The following is a 13,122-nucleotide window of genomic DNA, read 5'->3' as shown; positions in this document are numbered from 1 at the left end:
GAGTTTAGTATTAGGATTGTTAGATCAGGGTGCGTTGTATGAGAAAATAGGAGGTTTTAGTGTGTAATTGAGCTGATTCCGCTTGAAATGGGTGATTTCGCTTGAAATAGGTTTATAACACTTTCAAGCGAAATCACAACATAGTGATTTCGCTTGAACTGTCACTCATCCCTTTCAAGCGAAATCAACTCCCCTATAAATAGCTTCAAAGCAGAATCATTTGGAACGATTCTGATTTTCTGGTACCGAACTGCTGCCGAAGTGCCGTTTGACTGTAATCGCTGTGAAATCAATATACAAGGCAAATTTAAGTGAAACAAGTTGTTTTTCGTGTCCGTTTCTTAGTTTCCGCCTCTGAAACGGATTAGAGCTCTTCTGATTGACTCGTTTGGGTCAGCACTCGATCCTACACACCCGAGTTTCCTAAAACTACAACCCCAATAGTATTAAAACCCTCCGGTTTATAACTAAACTTAACAACTTGTCAATCACATAATTCATATATTCTCATTAATAATTTCTATTCATAACAACATTTAATCATTCACTTGAGCATTTTGTCATACACCTTGTGTGCAAGACTTTTATACTAACTTTGTTAAGTCTAGTAACTAATAGTCAACCATGTAAACACATCTCATAACATCTAAATGATGGATATGTTCAATTAGCACCTAAAACTCAATGCACCAATCATCAAATACATCATTTTTATCGTTATAATTCATGTGTTCTACACATCCAACAAAACCCACTTACATATGCATTGTATTTCATTCAAACACTTAAAAGTCATCATTTAATTCATCATTTTCCACCTAGGGTTTGTTCATAAACTGTTTACATCTTATAACCTACATTAATTTCCACAATTCTTGTAAGAATAGAATTTATGGATTTCATCTATTTTCATAACGTCACCAAACATCAAATTTTGACATACCTTATGATCCCTTAGTCTAGGTGATCGGTAAATTAGGTTCATGCACAAAGTAGAAGCCCGATTTCACCTTCAATTTGGTGATTCAAGATCAATGAGAGGCTGCCCCTTATTTCTCCTTCTCTGATCGATACACAGACACACACTAGTGTGTGTTTGTGTTTTATTTTCCATATTAAAACCCAACATTCCAAATTTTTCCTTTTTGGCCCCTCAAGTTTAGGGTTTTATTTTTTAAGAGAATTATTGCTTGTGATTCAATTGACGTTTTAATTATACTTACTAACTAGGCTAAGTTTTTCCTAGTTACATGCTACTACAATTTACCACTTGGGTAAATATCTGATATTAAACATTAAATAAATTTTAGGGTGTTACAGTTTAGTTTGAATATTCGGTAATAAAATAGGTATAAATATTATAGATTATATGTAGTTTTAATGTTATGTTATATGCTAATATATAGATACATGTGATAAATTATATTATATGGTAAAAGAAAATTAAACCCAAAATCTTAGACCCAAATAATATACACTTATATTGTTTTTAGCTATTTTTAGCTAGACGCAAATTCATGGTTAACTTATCCATAACCGACCTGCTGCAACCTTGAAGTTGATTAACCGGAACCACCATAACTGATGAGTTATTATTAATGTTATCTATCAACCTACATCTTGGTTACGGTTTTATATTAACCAAGATCTTGGTTATTGTTATGGTTTGGGACTAAAATCGACTAATGCACACCCTTAGTATATACAACTCACACACTCTCTCTCGGACAGATCTTCTTTTCCAGAAATTACTGCCTCCACCATGCTCCAATAAAATAGCCACCGCCACCTCCACCGCACTCCCTGACGATTGATTGCAATCTATAACCATTAGCTCTCTATTTGAATTCACTATAATGCACCGTAGAAGCTTATGATTCCCCCTACTTCATGTCCAACAAATCAAAATGGTGTGTAGGATCGTTTGCATGACCAAAACGAGTCGTTCAGAAGAGTTCTAATCAATACGAGAGGCGGAAACAAACGTATTGACTTTGAATCGGCTTGATTTACACAGAGAATTGATGCGTGTGAAGTGTTATATATATTAGGTGTATATTTTAAGCCATTTTTACACTTTTTAGCCAAGTTTTCAATTTATAAAACACGATATTTACTAACACTAAACATACATATGGGCAAGTGCACCCATCGTGGACGTAGTATAGTGTTGGTAAGATACCGAGGTCGTCTAAGGACATAAGAGCTTTTAGTACCGGTTTATCCTCAACGTCTAATCAAATCAAAAAGTTAGAAAAAGGTTTTTAAACTATGAAAATAAAACTAACTAAAATGCTGAAAAATAAAATAAAATAAAAAACAGATAGACAAGATGAATCACTTGGATCCGACTCGTGTGTAGTGTAACCTTTGATTGTTTTTGCACTTTTGTACTTATTTAAGAGATTATCTTAATTATTGTAGTAGGCCCCTCTTTTGAAGGCGACATTACCCTCAACCCAGTAGTTTGAGTCAGCAAGGATACAATCCTAAAGGGTCGGATTATTGAAAGATAATTAATTAAGCTATTAATGCATAATGTGGTAGGCCCCTCTTTTGAAGGCGACGTTACCCTCAGCTAAGTAGTCTGAGTCAGCAAGGATACAGTCCTATGTAGCTGGGTTAAAGTTTTAATAGTAGTTTAACTTATGAGGGGATCAAAGAGTTTGGACCCCCGCCATCCAATACCTTTGGGTATTGAAGGAGGTCCTACTAAATTTGACCCAGGTCCTTTGCAGGATCTATACACTGAACAATGGCAAGACTATTACCAAACCGTTCCCTTAACCCCCGACCAGGTAGCCAACATACCTCCATATAGACCGTGGAGATATGAATGGTGAAAATCTTTTATTTTATATAGACAGTAAAATAATGCCAAGACACCACGGACAAACGATAAGGAAGAATCACCTTCAACATAAGAAACTAGTAATTAAAGTCATTAGTACAAAACCAATTAAAAAGTGCAAAAGATTAAAAATAAAAAGTATTACACTAAACACTTGTCTTCACCAAGTGATGTAAGAGACTTAGGCAAACATGGCCTTTGATTGTCAAGAACTCTTACGATCAATCTTGTATCCCGAAACGACTCACACACTCTATGATGGACAATGGATGATGGTGGTGGATGATGGTGTTATGGTGGTGGTAAGTGGTGGGTGAAGTGTGAGAGAGGTGGTGTGCCAAGGGATGAGTTGCAAGAGCTCCAAACACTCCTATTTACAGGCTGAACAGAAGCTCGGGCACGGCCCCGTGTCCATCTGACTCTCTCTCTTCATTAATTGCAATTCGCAATTCCAATAAATGTGCCTGCAGGAAGTTGACCACGCCCCCGTGCCCGCTGGGCACGACCCCGTGGTGGGCAACAGAAGCTTCTATGAGTTTGTCTTTTCTGCTAACTCTTGGGCACGGCCCCGTGCTCGCTGAGCACGGGGCGTGTTCAATCTTCTCTCTTCTTTGTTTTGCTCGGGAAGATGCTGTCGGGAGGTCGGGCATGCCACTTTTGTTCCTTTTCTTGTATTTATGTTAGATTTAGCTGTCTTTTTGCTTCTTTTGTTAATTTGAGCTCATTTAATCCTGAAAATACAAAAGGAAGACAAAAGCACACTTTTTCCAACATTAGTACTAAAAAATGGTTAGTTTTATGCCACAATTGATGTAATTTATATGTTGCGTTTTGTGCACATCAAATACCCCCACACTTGAATCTTTGCTTGTCCTCAAGCAAAACACTTTATAATGTGGCTTTTTCACTCCCAAATGGAATGGGTAGAAGAGAAAGTTTTTGGGCTTGTCATAGAGTGTCGGGATTTCGAAGATTCTTTATTTAGGTTTTATTTTTATTTATTTACAATCCTATTCGTCATGATTTATTAAAAACGTTTCATAAGACAAATTACTTATTAAGGCATAACATACCTTTTTAAAATTCCATTTATATACAAGTTCACATACCTCACGGGGAATCACTCAACACTCGGCCGAATGTGTATTTTTTGTGAATCACTCGAGAGCAGCATGGAACTTACTCCTGCCATAAGCTTGCCAAGCAATCAATCCTCCTCCTTTTTAACTATATACCTTTGTAAATATCAAGAGGACTTTTGGGTGAAGGGTTAGGCTTGGGCTAAAGGTGGGTAGTTGGGTTAGTGGTTAGTAAATGGGCGAAAAGCGTAACAAACATCGGTTTTTGAAAGACTTTTTATTTTTCACATTTTTATTTATTTTGATGAACCATTTGTTTCAAACAAAGTTATTTTTGATGAACTTGTTTGTTTATTTGGTTTCATCAATATATATATATATATATATATATATATATATATTTCAAGTCATAAGAAAACCTAACGTTGTAACTAAAAGAAAAGGGTAAAATAAAAAGGTTTAGGTGGGTAAAAAGGGTGATTGTTTTGGGTTAAGAAATGAAAAGGTTTAGGCTCAAAGGGGTTAACTAGGGGGATTTTGGGTAGTTGGTAAAAAAATTGAAAAATAATGGTGTAGAAAGAAAAAGGGTTAGTCCTAATGCCTCCATCATTTACTTACTCGGGTTTAAGTTGGTAAGGACCGGGAATGTATTGTCGTGGCAAGTTCTAGAGTCGTATGAACCAAGCAGCTATTCACACAAGAAACGAAAAATGAGCATTTAGTGTAAAGATATGTATTTGTATGCTCGATAAAGGCTCAAAACTCACTTTTGTGGGAAAGGGTTTTTATGTGATCAAGTATATATAACCAAATTTTAACTAAGTTTGTCATGCCGTTTCATAATTTCCTTATGTTGGTTCTTTTTATCACGACGCTATCGGTTGTAAACTTGTAAAAATATAACCTTGTTAGAACTTGAATTCACAACTTAAACTTAGACAAGTAAAAAAAATGAAAATTGATTAGCGGTTCCAATAGAGTTTTGTGTAAGGCTTGTTATTAGGACTTGCAAGATTCAAGGTTTTAGCATCCCCCCCCCCACACACACACACTTAAATTACACATTGTCCTCAATGTGTCCCAAAAATAAATTTTTAGGTTGATTGAATGTGTAAAACGGTGTTAAAAGCAAAATTTTATGTTACTGGCATCCTGGACACGGCCCCGTGGTGACCGGGCACGGCCCCGTGTTCAGGTGCCAGTGACAAAAATTAATGAAAAGAAACAGAAGCCTGGACACGGGGGCGTGTTCAGCGAACACGGCCCGTGTCCAGTTACCTGAACTGGGCAATTTTCTGCAGAGTGTGCAGCACGGGGCCGTGTTGGGCCGACACGGCCCGTGCTAAACTTACTGTAATGAAGGAATTGTTGTCAGATGGCCCTGTTTTCGTGCATGGGGAGATGTTTCTCATTTCCCTTGTTATCCTTCACCATCACGAGTGTGTTTTATTCCTGCAAATTAAAATTAAACTAAAAGACTAAACTAAACTAAGGATAGTTCGACGGAATGCCTCCGTGGTGCGCCACGTTTATAAGGGTCCTTGGCTAGACCCAAAGTGAGGTTATATGTTTTCCAAGCGGGATGTTTTGCATCCCATGTTGCACCGTCGGAGAGCCTCATCCAAACTCGAATCAATAACCTTCATGTAATTTACCGGGTCATCGTCCTCTACTCTCTTTCCAACCCCAAACTTCACTTCCTTATCCCCATACTTCAAAGTGAGTGTTCCGTCATTCATGTCTACCACTGCTTGTGCGGTGGCTAGAAATGGCCTCCCTAGTATGAGGGGGACTTCGGTGTCTTCTTCCATATCTAGTATGACAAAGTCGGCCGGGTAGACGAAATTGTCGACTTTGACCAATAGATTTTCAGCGACACCTTGCGGGTATTTGACGGACCTATCGCAAGTTGTACACTCATCTTGGTAGGGCTCGTTTTCCTAGGGCGAGTCGTTTGAACATTGATGCGGGCATGAGGTTAATGCTAGCCCCAAGGTCGGCTAGTGCATTACGAATGGGGGATTCCCCGATCGAGCAAGGAATTGTGAAGCTTCCGGGATCAATCTTCTTTTGGGGGAGTTTGTTGAGTACGTGGGCGGAGCATTCTTCGCCTAGGTTAACTAATTGCAATGATTCAATTTTCCTTTTATGAGTGAGGAAGTCCCTCATGAATTTTGTGTATTTAGGCATTTGAGTTAGGACTTCGATGAAAGGAATATTAACATACAATTTTTTTAGTAGACTTTCGAATTTTGCGAATTGCTCATTAGTCTTTTGACGAATTAAACTACCGGGGTACGGAACCGGAGGAGCCTTGGTGGGCTCTTGAAGAAGAGGAGAAGCCTTATCTTGTTGGGGCGGTGTTGTGCTTTCCTCAGTTGGTGGTGGCGGAGCTTCCGCGGGACCCACGGTACGGTTTCTTAATGTTATGAGATGAACTTGTGCTTTTGGATTTGTTTCGGTGTTACTTGGTAACGCGCCTTGTGGTCTCTCGGAGAAATTTTGAGCTAGTTGATTTATTTTTTTTTCAATGTTTTGTATACTAGATTGTTAATTTCTAAAATTCGATTCCAATTGTTGAAATCGATCCGAGTTTTTCTTTTCAGTGTCCGAGATGAGGCGAGATATAGTATCTTCAAGCCTTTCTCGTCCACCTTGTTGTTGAGGGAATGTTTGTGACTCATTTCTTGGTTGTTGAAAGTTTGTTCGTTGGTTTAGACTTTGTTGGTTACTACTATTGTCGCGTTCTCTCCAACCAAGGTTAGGGTGGTTACGCCATCCTTGGTTGTAGGTACCCGTTGGAGGACCCGACGGCCTAGGTCTATTATTAATGTAGTTTACCGACTCTGTTTGATCATCTGTTTCTTTCATACAACTCCAATTTTCATGTGGCCCACCACACCCTTCGCAAGCCATTATCGAGACCGTTTTTGTCATTTCTAACTTTTTAATTTTTGAAGAAAGGGCCTAGATTTGGGCTTGTAAAGAAGTGCTTTCATCAACCTTATGGGCTCTCGGGGCAATAGATTTATTGCCTCAGGGAGTGTGCCACTGAAAATTGGGTTGAGCAATTTCCTCGATTTGATTGTATATTTCATGTGGGCGGCGATTACCTAAAAGTCCCCCGGAGCTAGAGTCAAGTGTTTGTTTGGTGTGTGGCAACAACCCATTATAGAAAGTGGATACTTGTTGCCATACTGCAAGACCGTGATTGGGACACTTTCGCAATAGCTCCTTGAACCTTTCCCAAGTTTCATATAAGGATTCCCCATCCTCTTGTGAATATGTATTAATTTCAGTCATTAATTTAGCCGTTTTAGCGGGAGGGAAATACTTATATAGAAATTTTTGGGCTAGTTCATCCCAGGTGTTTACCGAACCAACTGGGAGGGCGTTGAGCCAAGCCTTTGCTCGGTCTTTTAGTGAAAATGCAAACATTCGAAGGCGGATGGCGTCATTTGATGCTCCATTGATCCGAAAGGTATCACATATTTCTAAGAAATTAGTAATATGTAGATGGGGACCCTCGTCCGCAAGCCCATGGAAGGTTGCGGAGTTTTGAAGCATTTGTATCAAATGTGGCCGAAGTTCGAAGTTGTTGGCTTCAACATTCGGTGCATTAATAGCGGCACCGAGATTACCCACGGTGGGTCGTAGGTAATCCATGAGGGTACGTTGGTCCGCCATTGGAAGTGGGTTCCCCGAAACCTTCTCTTGGTTTTTAGCTTTAAGTCTTTTTCTGAGAAAGCGTCCGGGTTCTTCTAGAGGTTCTTTTTTGTCTTTATTAGAATTGGAGCTCATACACTACGTAGAAGGTTCAGATGTGGCGTCTGGTTCCAAGTCCTGCAATAAAAACAGAAAAGAATGTTGGTCAGAAAGTTCACCACGGCCCCATGCTCAGTGAACACGGCCCGTGGTCGGAGATACAGCGATTGTTTTCCGGATCCATGTTACTGGAAAGTTGGACACGGCCCCGTGTTGCACCGACACGGCCCCGTGCTCAGCCCTCTGTAACTCGGAAAATAAAAACTGCCAGTGACACTACTGGGCACGGCCCGTGTCCGACCAGGCACAGCCCGTGCTGAGCTCTGCAGAAACTGAAAGTTTAAGTAAATCCTAAAAAAATAAAAAGAAAATAGAAAAAATGATTAGGCCGTTGATTCCTAACTTTCTTAAAATCCTTGTGTCCCCGGCAACGGCGCCAAAAACTTGATCTGTGTGAAGTGTTATATATATTAGGTGTATATTTTAAGCCCTTTTTACACTTTTTAGCCAAGTTTTAAATTTATAAAACACGATATTTACTAACACTAAACACACATAGGGGCAAGTGCACCCATCGTGGACGTAGTATAGTGTTTGTAAGATACCGAGGTCGTCCAAGGACATAAGAGCTTTTAGTACCGGTTTATCCTCAACGTCTAATCAAATCAAAAAGTTAGAAAAAGGTTTTTAAACTACGAAAATAAAACTAACTAAAATTCTGAAAAATAAAATAAAATAAAAAACAGATAGACAAGATGAATCACTTGGATCCGACTCGTGTGTAGTGTAACCATTGATTATTTTCGCACTTTTGCACTTATTTAAGAGATTATCTTAATTATTGTAGTAGGCCCATCTTTTGAAGGCGACGTTACCCTCAACCCAGTAGTTTGAGTCAGCAAGGATACAATCATAAAGGGTCGGATTATTGAAAGATAATTAATTAAGTTATTAATGCATAATGTGGTAGGCCCCTCTTTTAAAGGCGCCGTTACCCTCAGCTAAGTAGTCTGAGTCAGCAGTGATACAGTCCTAAGTAGCTGGGTTAAAGTTTTAATAGTAGTTTAACTTATGAGGGGATCAAAGAGTTTGGAGCCCCGCTATCCAATACCTTTGGGTATTGAAGGAGGTCCTACTAAATTTGACCCAGGTCCTTTGCAGGATCTATACACTAAACAATGGCAAGACTCTTACCAAACCGTTCCCTTAACTCCCGACCAGGTAGCCAACGTACCTCCATATAGACCGTGGAGATATGAATGGTGAAAATCTTTTCTTTTATCTAGACAGTAAAATAATGCCAATACACCACGGACAAACGATAAGGAAGAATCACCTTTAACATAAGAAACTAGTAATTAAAGTCATTAATACAAAACCAATTAAAAAGTGCAAAAGATTAAAAATAAAAAGTATTACACTAAACACTTGTCTTCACTAAGTGATGTAAGAGACTTAGGCAAACATGGGCTTTGATTGTCAAGAACTCTTACGATCAATCTTGGATCCCGAGACGACTCACACACTCTTCGATGGACAATGGATGATGGTGGTGGATGATGGTGTTATGGTGGTGGTGGGTGGTGGGTGAAGTGTGAGAGAGGTGGTGTGCCAAGGGATGAGTTGCAAAAGCTCCAAACACTCCTATTTATAGGCTGAACAGAAGCTCAGGCACGGCCCCGTGTCCGCTGGGCACGGCCCCGTGTCCATCTGACTCTCTCTCTCTTCATTAATTGCAATTCGCAATTCCAATAAATGCGCCTGCAGGAAGTTGACCACGCCCCCATTCCCGCTGGGCACGGCCCCGTGGTGGGCAACAGGAGCTTCTATGAGTTTGTCTTTTCTGCTGACTCTTGGGCACGGCCCCGTGCTCGCTGAGCACGGGGCGTTTTCAGTCTTCTGTCTTCTTTGTTTTGCTCGGGAAGATGCTGTCGGGAGGTCGGGCAGGCCACTTTTGTTCCTTTTCTTGTATTTATGTTAGATTTAGCTGTCTTTTTGCTTCTTTTGTTAATTTGAGGTCATTTAATCCTGAAAATACAAAAGCAAGACAAAAGCACACTTTTTCCAACATTAGTACTAAAAAAGGGTTAGTTTTATGCCACAATTGATGTAATTTATATGTTGCATTTTGTGCACATCAAGAATCACTTTTAATGTCTTGTATATTGATATAACAACGATTTACTGTCAGAAGACACCTCGGCAGCACTTCGGTACCGGAATCAGAACTATTACAAATGAATTGGCAGCTCAGGTATTTATAGACATGGCATTTCGCACGGAATGGGCAGATGCCATTTCGTACGAAATGGATAAAGTCCATTTCGTACGAAATGGATTCTTCCATTTTGTGCGGAATGGTCCTACACACCCAATTCTCTTTAAACTAGCCTACCGAGCTCCATTCTATCCAATCTAAACGTAAGACTCGATACAAGATGAAGTCGACAGATATATGCACCAACAGACTCCCCCTTGGATGTTGACGAAGTCTTCAGTGTCGAGTCTTCACAATCTTCAGTCTTAATCAGTCTTCGTGCTCTTCCAAAGTATCTGACAGTGTAAGCATCCTCAATCTTTATCTCTTCTTCTCTATCTCTCTCTCTCTCTTCCAGAATCTCAACCTGTTTCTATCTTCTCTTGATCAGATCTCTTGATTCCTTAAGTTCATCAGCATCAGCAGCTTTCATGAACATCAGGATTTAAATCTGGTTCTCTATCATTCAAACTCCCCTTGAATGTTGATCTATAATCTGGCTCAAAATCTTCTCATACTTTACAGCCTTCACAAGTTCAGGATTGAAGCCTGGTTCTACATATGCATATGCAGAAACTCTTCAGAAATTGGAACCTGGTTTTTTCAAAGCTTCATTCCTGCACATCCTCTACTTCAAAGTAAATTTCACAAATTTAAAAATTTGACAAATTTATTCTCTGCTTACCAATTGTAGAAACAAACTCAAAACATCAATTAGTATAATATAACATTTCTCAAATTATCTCAACCATTTAACTTTACTTTTCATCTCGAACTAACTCTCCCAAACCTGTTCATCATGTTTAACACTCGGAATTTTGAAAATCAGCTTTTCATCATCAGTTATCGAAAATCTTTTTGTATTTTCAAAAATTTATGCTAAAACACACTGAAAATCTTTTTGGATTTTTGTTTTTTTTAAAGAAATGCAGTAAAGAAATATTTACAGACAATATTTTTGTGAGTTTGTGTAAGAGGATCATATCAGTTTTTTTAGACGAATCACTAACACCGTTAAGCTTTAACATTTTAAGATCTAAAGAATTCACTTAGATTGTCAGTATACTGATCCACTTAAATTTTCACACAAAGTTCAATTGTTTCGAGATACGAAATTAGTGTTTTAATAGACTTAAGCTTATTCGCGTGTCCCACCTCAGAATATACTCCTACATCCAGACTTCTATATTCAGTCTTACAGATGAATGTACACTAATGATATCTGTAAACGGGTAATTGCGAGACCATGAGAGCTCAGGTTAGAACTTCCGTTCAGACAAAGAGATGATGGATCGTCTTTAGGTGTGTCCCGTTTGGGGATCTTTTCTTCAACAGCACATGATTAGCATTTTGCAATGTTTCATCATTTTTTTATGCTGAGGGTAGGCTTTAAGATTAAAGCAGTGCAAAGTATTATACGAGGACTAGGCTATTGCTCCCGCAAAATCAGAAGTCCAGGTATAATACCCCATATATCATCACGCACAAAGACCTAGTATGTTAGAAATAGAAAGTCTTTCAAACAAGATTTCGGGGGTTACCTATATATCCGAGAGATGTTCCCCACGAGATAAGTAAGTTTGATGTTTAGGTTTATATCTTAAAAACAATCTACTAAATGTGTAAAACCTATTGGCATATCATCAGTGAGACCGTTTATCACATTTGACTTTCCAATTCTTTAGCGTGCTCTGATAGTCCACTGATGTACTATCATTTCCTCTTTTTCACAACAAAACTCATTTTTGAATTTTTTCGATGTTTTTGACTTTTTTAAATTTTATCATTTTTTATATTTTTCAAAATTTCTAATATTTTTGGATTTTCTGAAATTTCTTACCCCCCCCCCCTAAAATTCAAAACCATTAAAAGAAAATTTGACTAACTGATGAGAAATGCTTCAATTCGCCATCCACTTGGCATAAACAATCAGACTCCCCCTGACAACAAACTATTTTCCCATTATGATTTCAAAACACTTAAGTTTGTTTTAATCAAAATGGTTTTTTCCGGAAAATAAGTTTTGTTGATTTTACCACTTGTAGGGTTGGGGTTATGATCATCACTTTGTTTTTCAATTTACTTAAATGAATGATTAAATCAAGTTCAACTTAATGACCTTGGTTAATCATTTAAAGGTGAAAACCCCTTTTTCCACCACTTGTAGTTTTGCTTATCAACCATATCACTTGAAGATTGAAATATGACAATTATCATGAATACTACCATTTGTAGGACGAAATATCACAGATGTGAAATTCTCAAGAAAAATGTTGATTCCTACCCCCCAATTACCAACTTGGGAGTTCCGGCAAGTCAGGATGTCAAGTAGAAAATGTTGTCACCCAATCCTGACCAGCCTTGGGTGATTGTGATTCATCTCTATCCCACCATCATTTAGATTTGTAAAAATCTTTCACACCCTTTACCTTCCCGTCAACCATCTTTCCAAAAATATGTTTTACTTTCCCATTAAAAGCTTTTTCAGCATCAAATTCTTCTTTACCAGCGAAGAATTGATCTGAAATTTCAACCTTACCAACTTTTAACTTCAAGTTTTCTTTTGACAATGGAGGAAAATTTTCATCGTTCATTTCTGGAACGGAATTCTCATTCTTTTTCACAACAAATGACTCCTCTGACTTTGACGAGTCAGAATCATTGTCAGAACTTTTCTCTGATTTAACAACCCACTTCTGTTTATTCAAATTGACTTTTCTTTTGTAAAAACGTTTCGAACTTTCACCAACTTCGAAAGTCAAATTTTTGAACACTTTGAATTTTTCTGTTGGTTGTTCTGTTTTATTAAAACATTTCTTTTTCATATCTGAGTTAGAAGTAACTCCCTGTTTTGTATAAGTGGACTTGGGATAATTCCAAGCAATGTGACCAACTTCTTGGCATTTGAAACATGTTCTTCTTTCAACTCTTTTCTCAGATTCCTTCACCATATTCTTTTTCTTTTCAGCAAGAAACTCTTTGTTTGACTGTCTCCTGAATAACTTCTTCTTTTCTTCCTCTGAACTTGTACCTGAAACAAATTTAGTTTTTGAATTATAATTTTTCTCATTTATATAATTTTCTGGAGGAATAAAACCTAATCCATTCTTTTTGAAATTACCGTTATGGTTTGGTTTCTTTTGGAAACCATAACCGGAACTGTAACCCTT

The 13,122-nt window shown here is 38.2% G+C and overlaps 1 non-coding gene across 1 annotated transcript; it reads left to right on the top strand.

Moving 5' to 3' along the window:
• The first annotated feature begins 7,132 nt into the window (after nt 1–7,132).
• Nucleotides 7,133–7,239, top strand: LOC118487829. Its single transcript, XR_004882772.1, has one exon. It is a non-coding gene; the product is annotated as a small nucleolar RNA R71 (small nucleolar RNA).
• Nucleotides 7,240–13,122: the final 5,883 nt, after the last annotated feature.

Source organism: Helianthus annuus, chromosome 15 (genome assembly GCF_002127325.2).
Source record: "Helianthus annuus cultivar XRQ/B chromosome 15, HanXRQr2.0-SUNRISE, whole genome shotgun sequence".
NCBI classification, from domain to species: Eukaryota; Viridiplantae; Streptophyta; class Magnoliopsida; order Asterales; family Asteraceae; genus Helianthus; species Helianthus annuus.
Note: the sequence above shows the minus strand (reverse complement) of the source record. Positions and strands in the feature narration are given on the sequence as shown.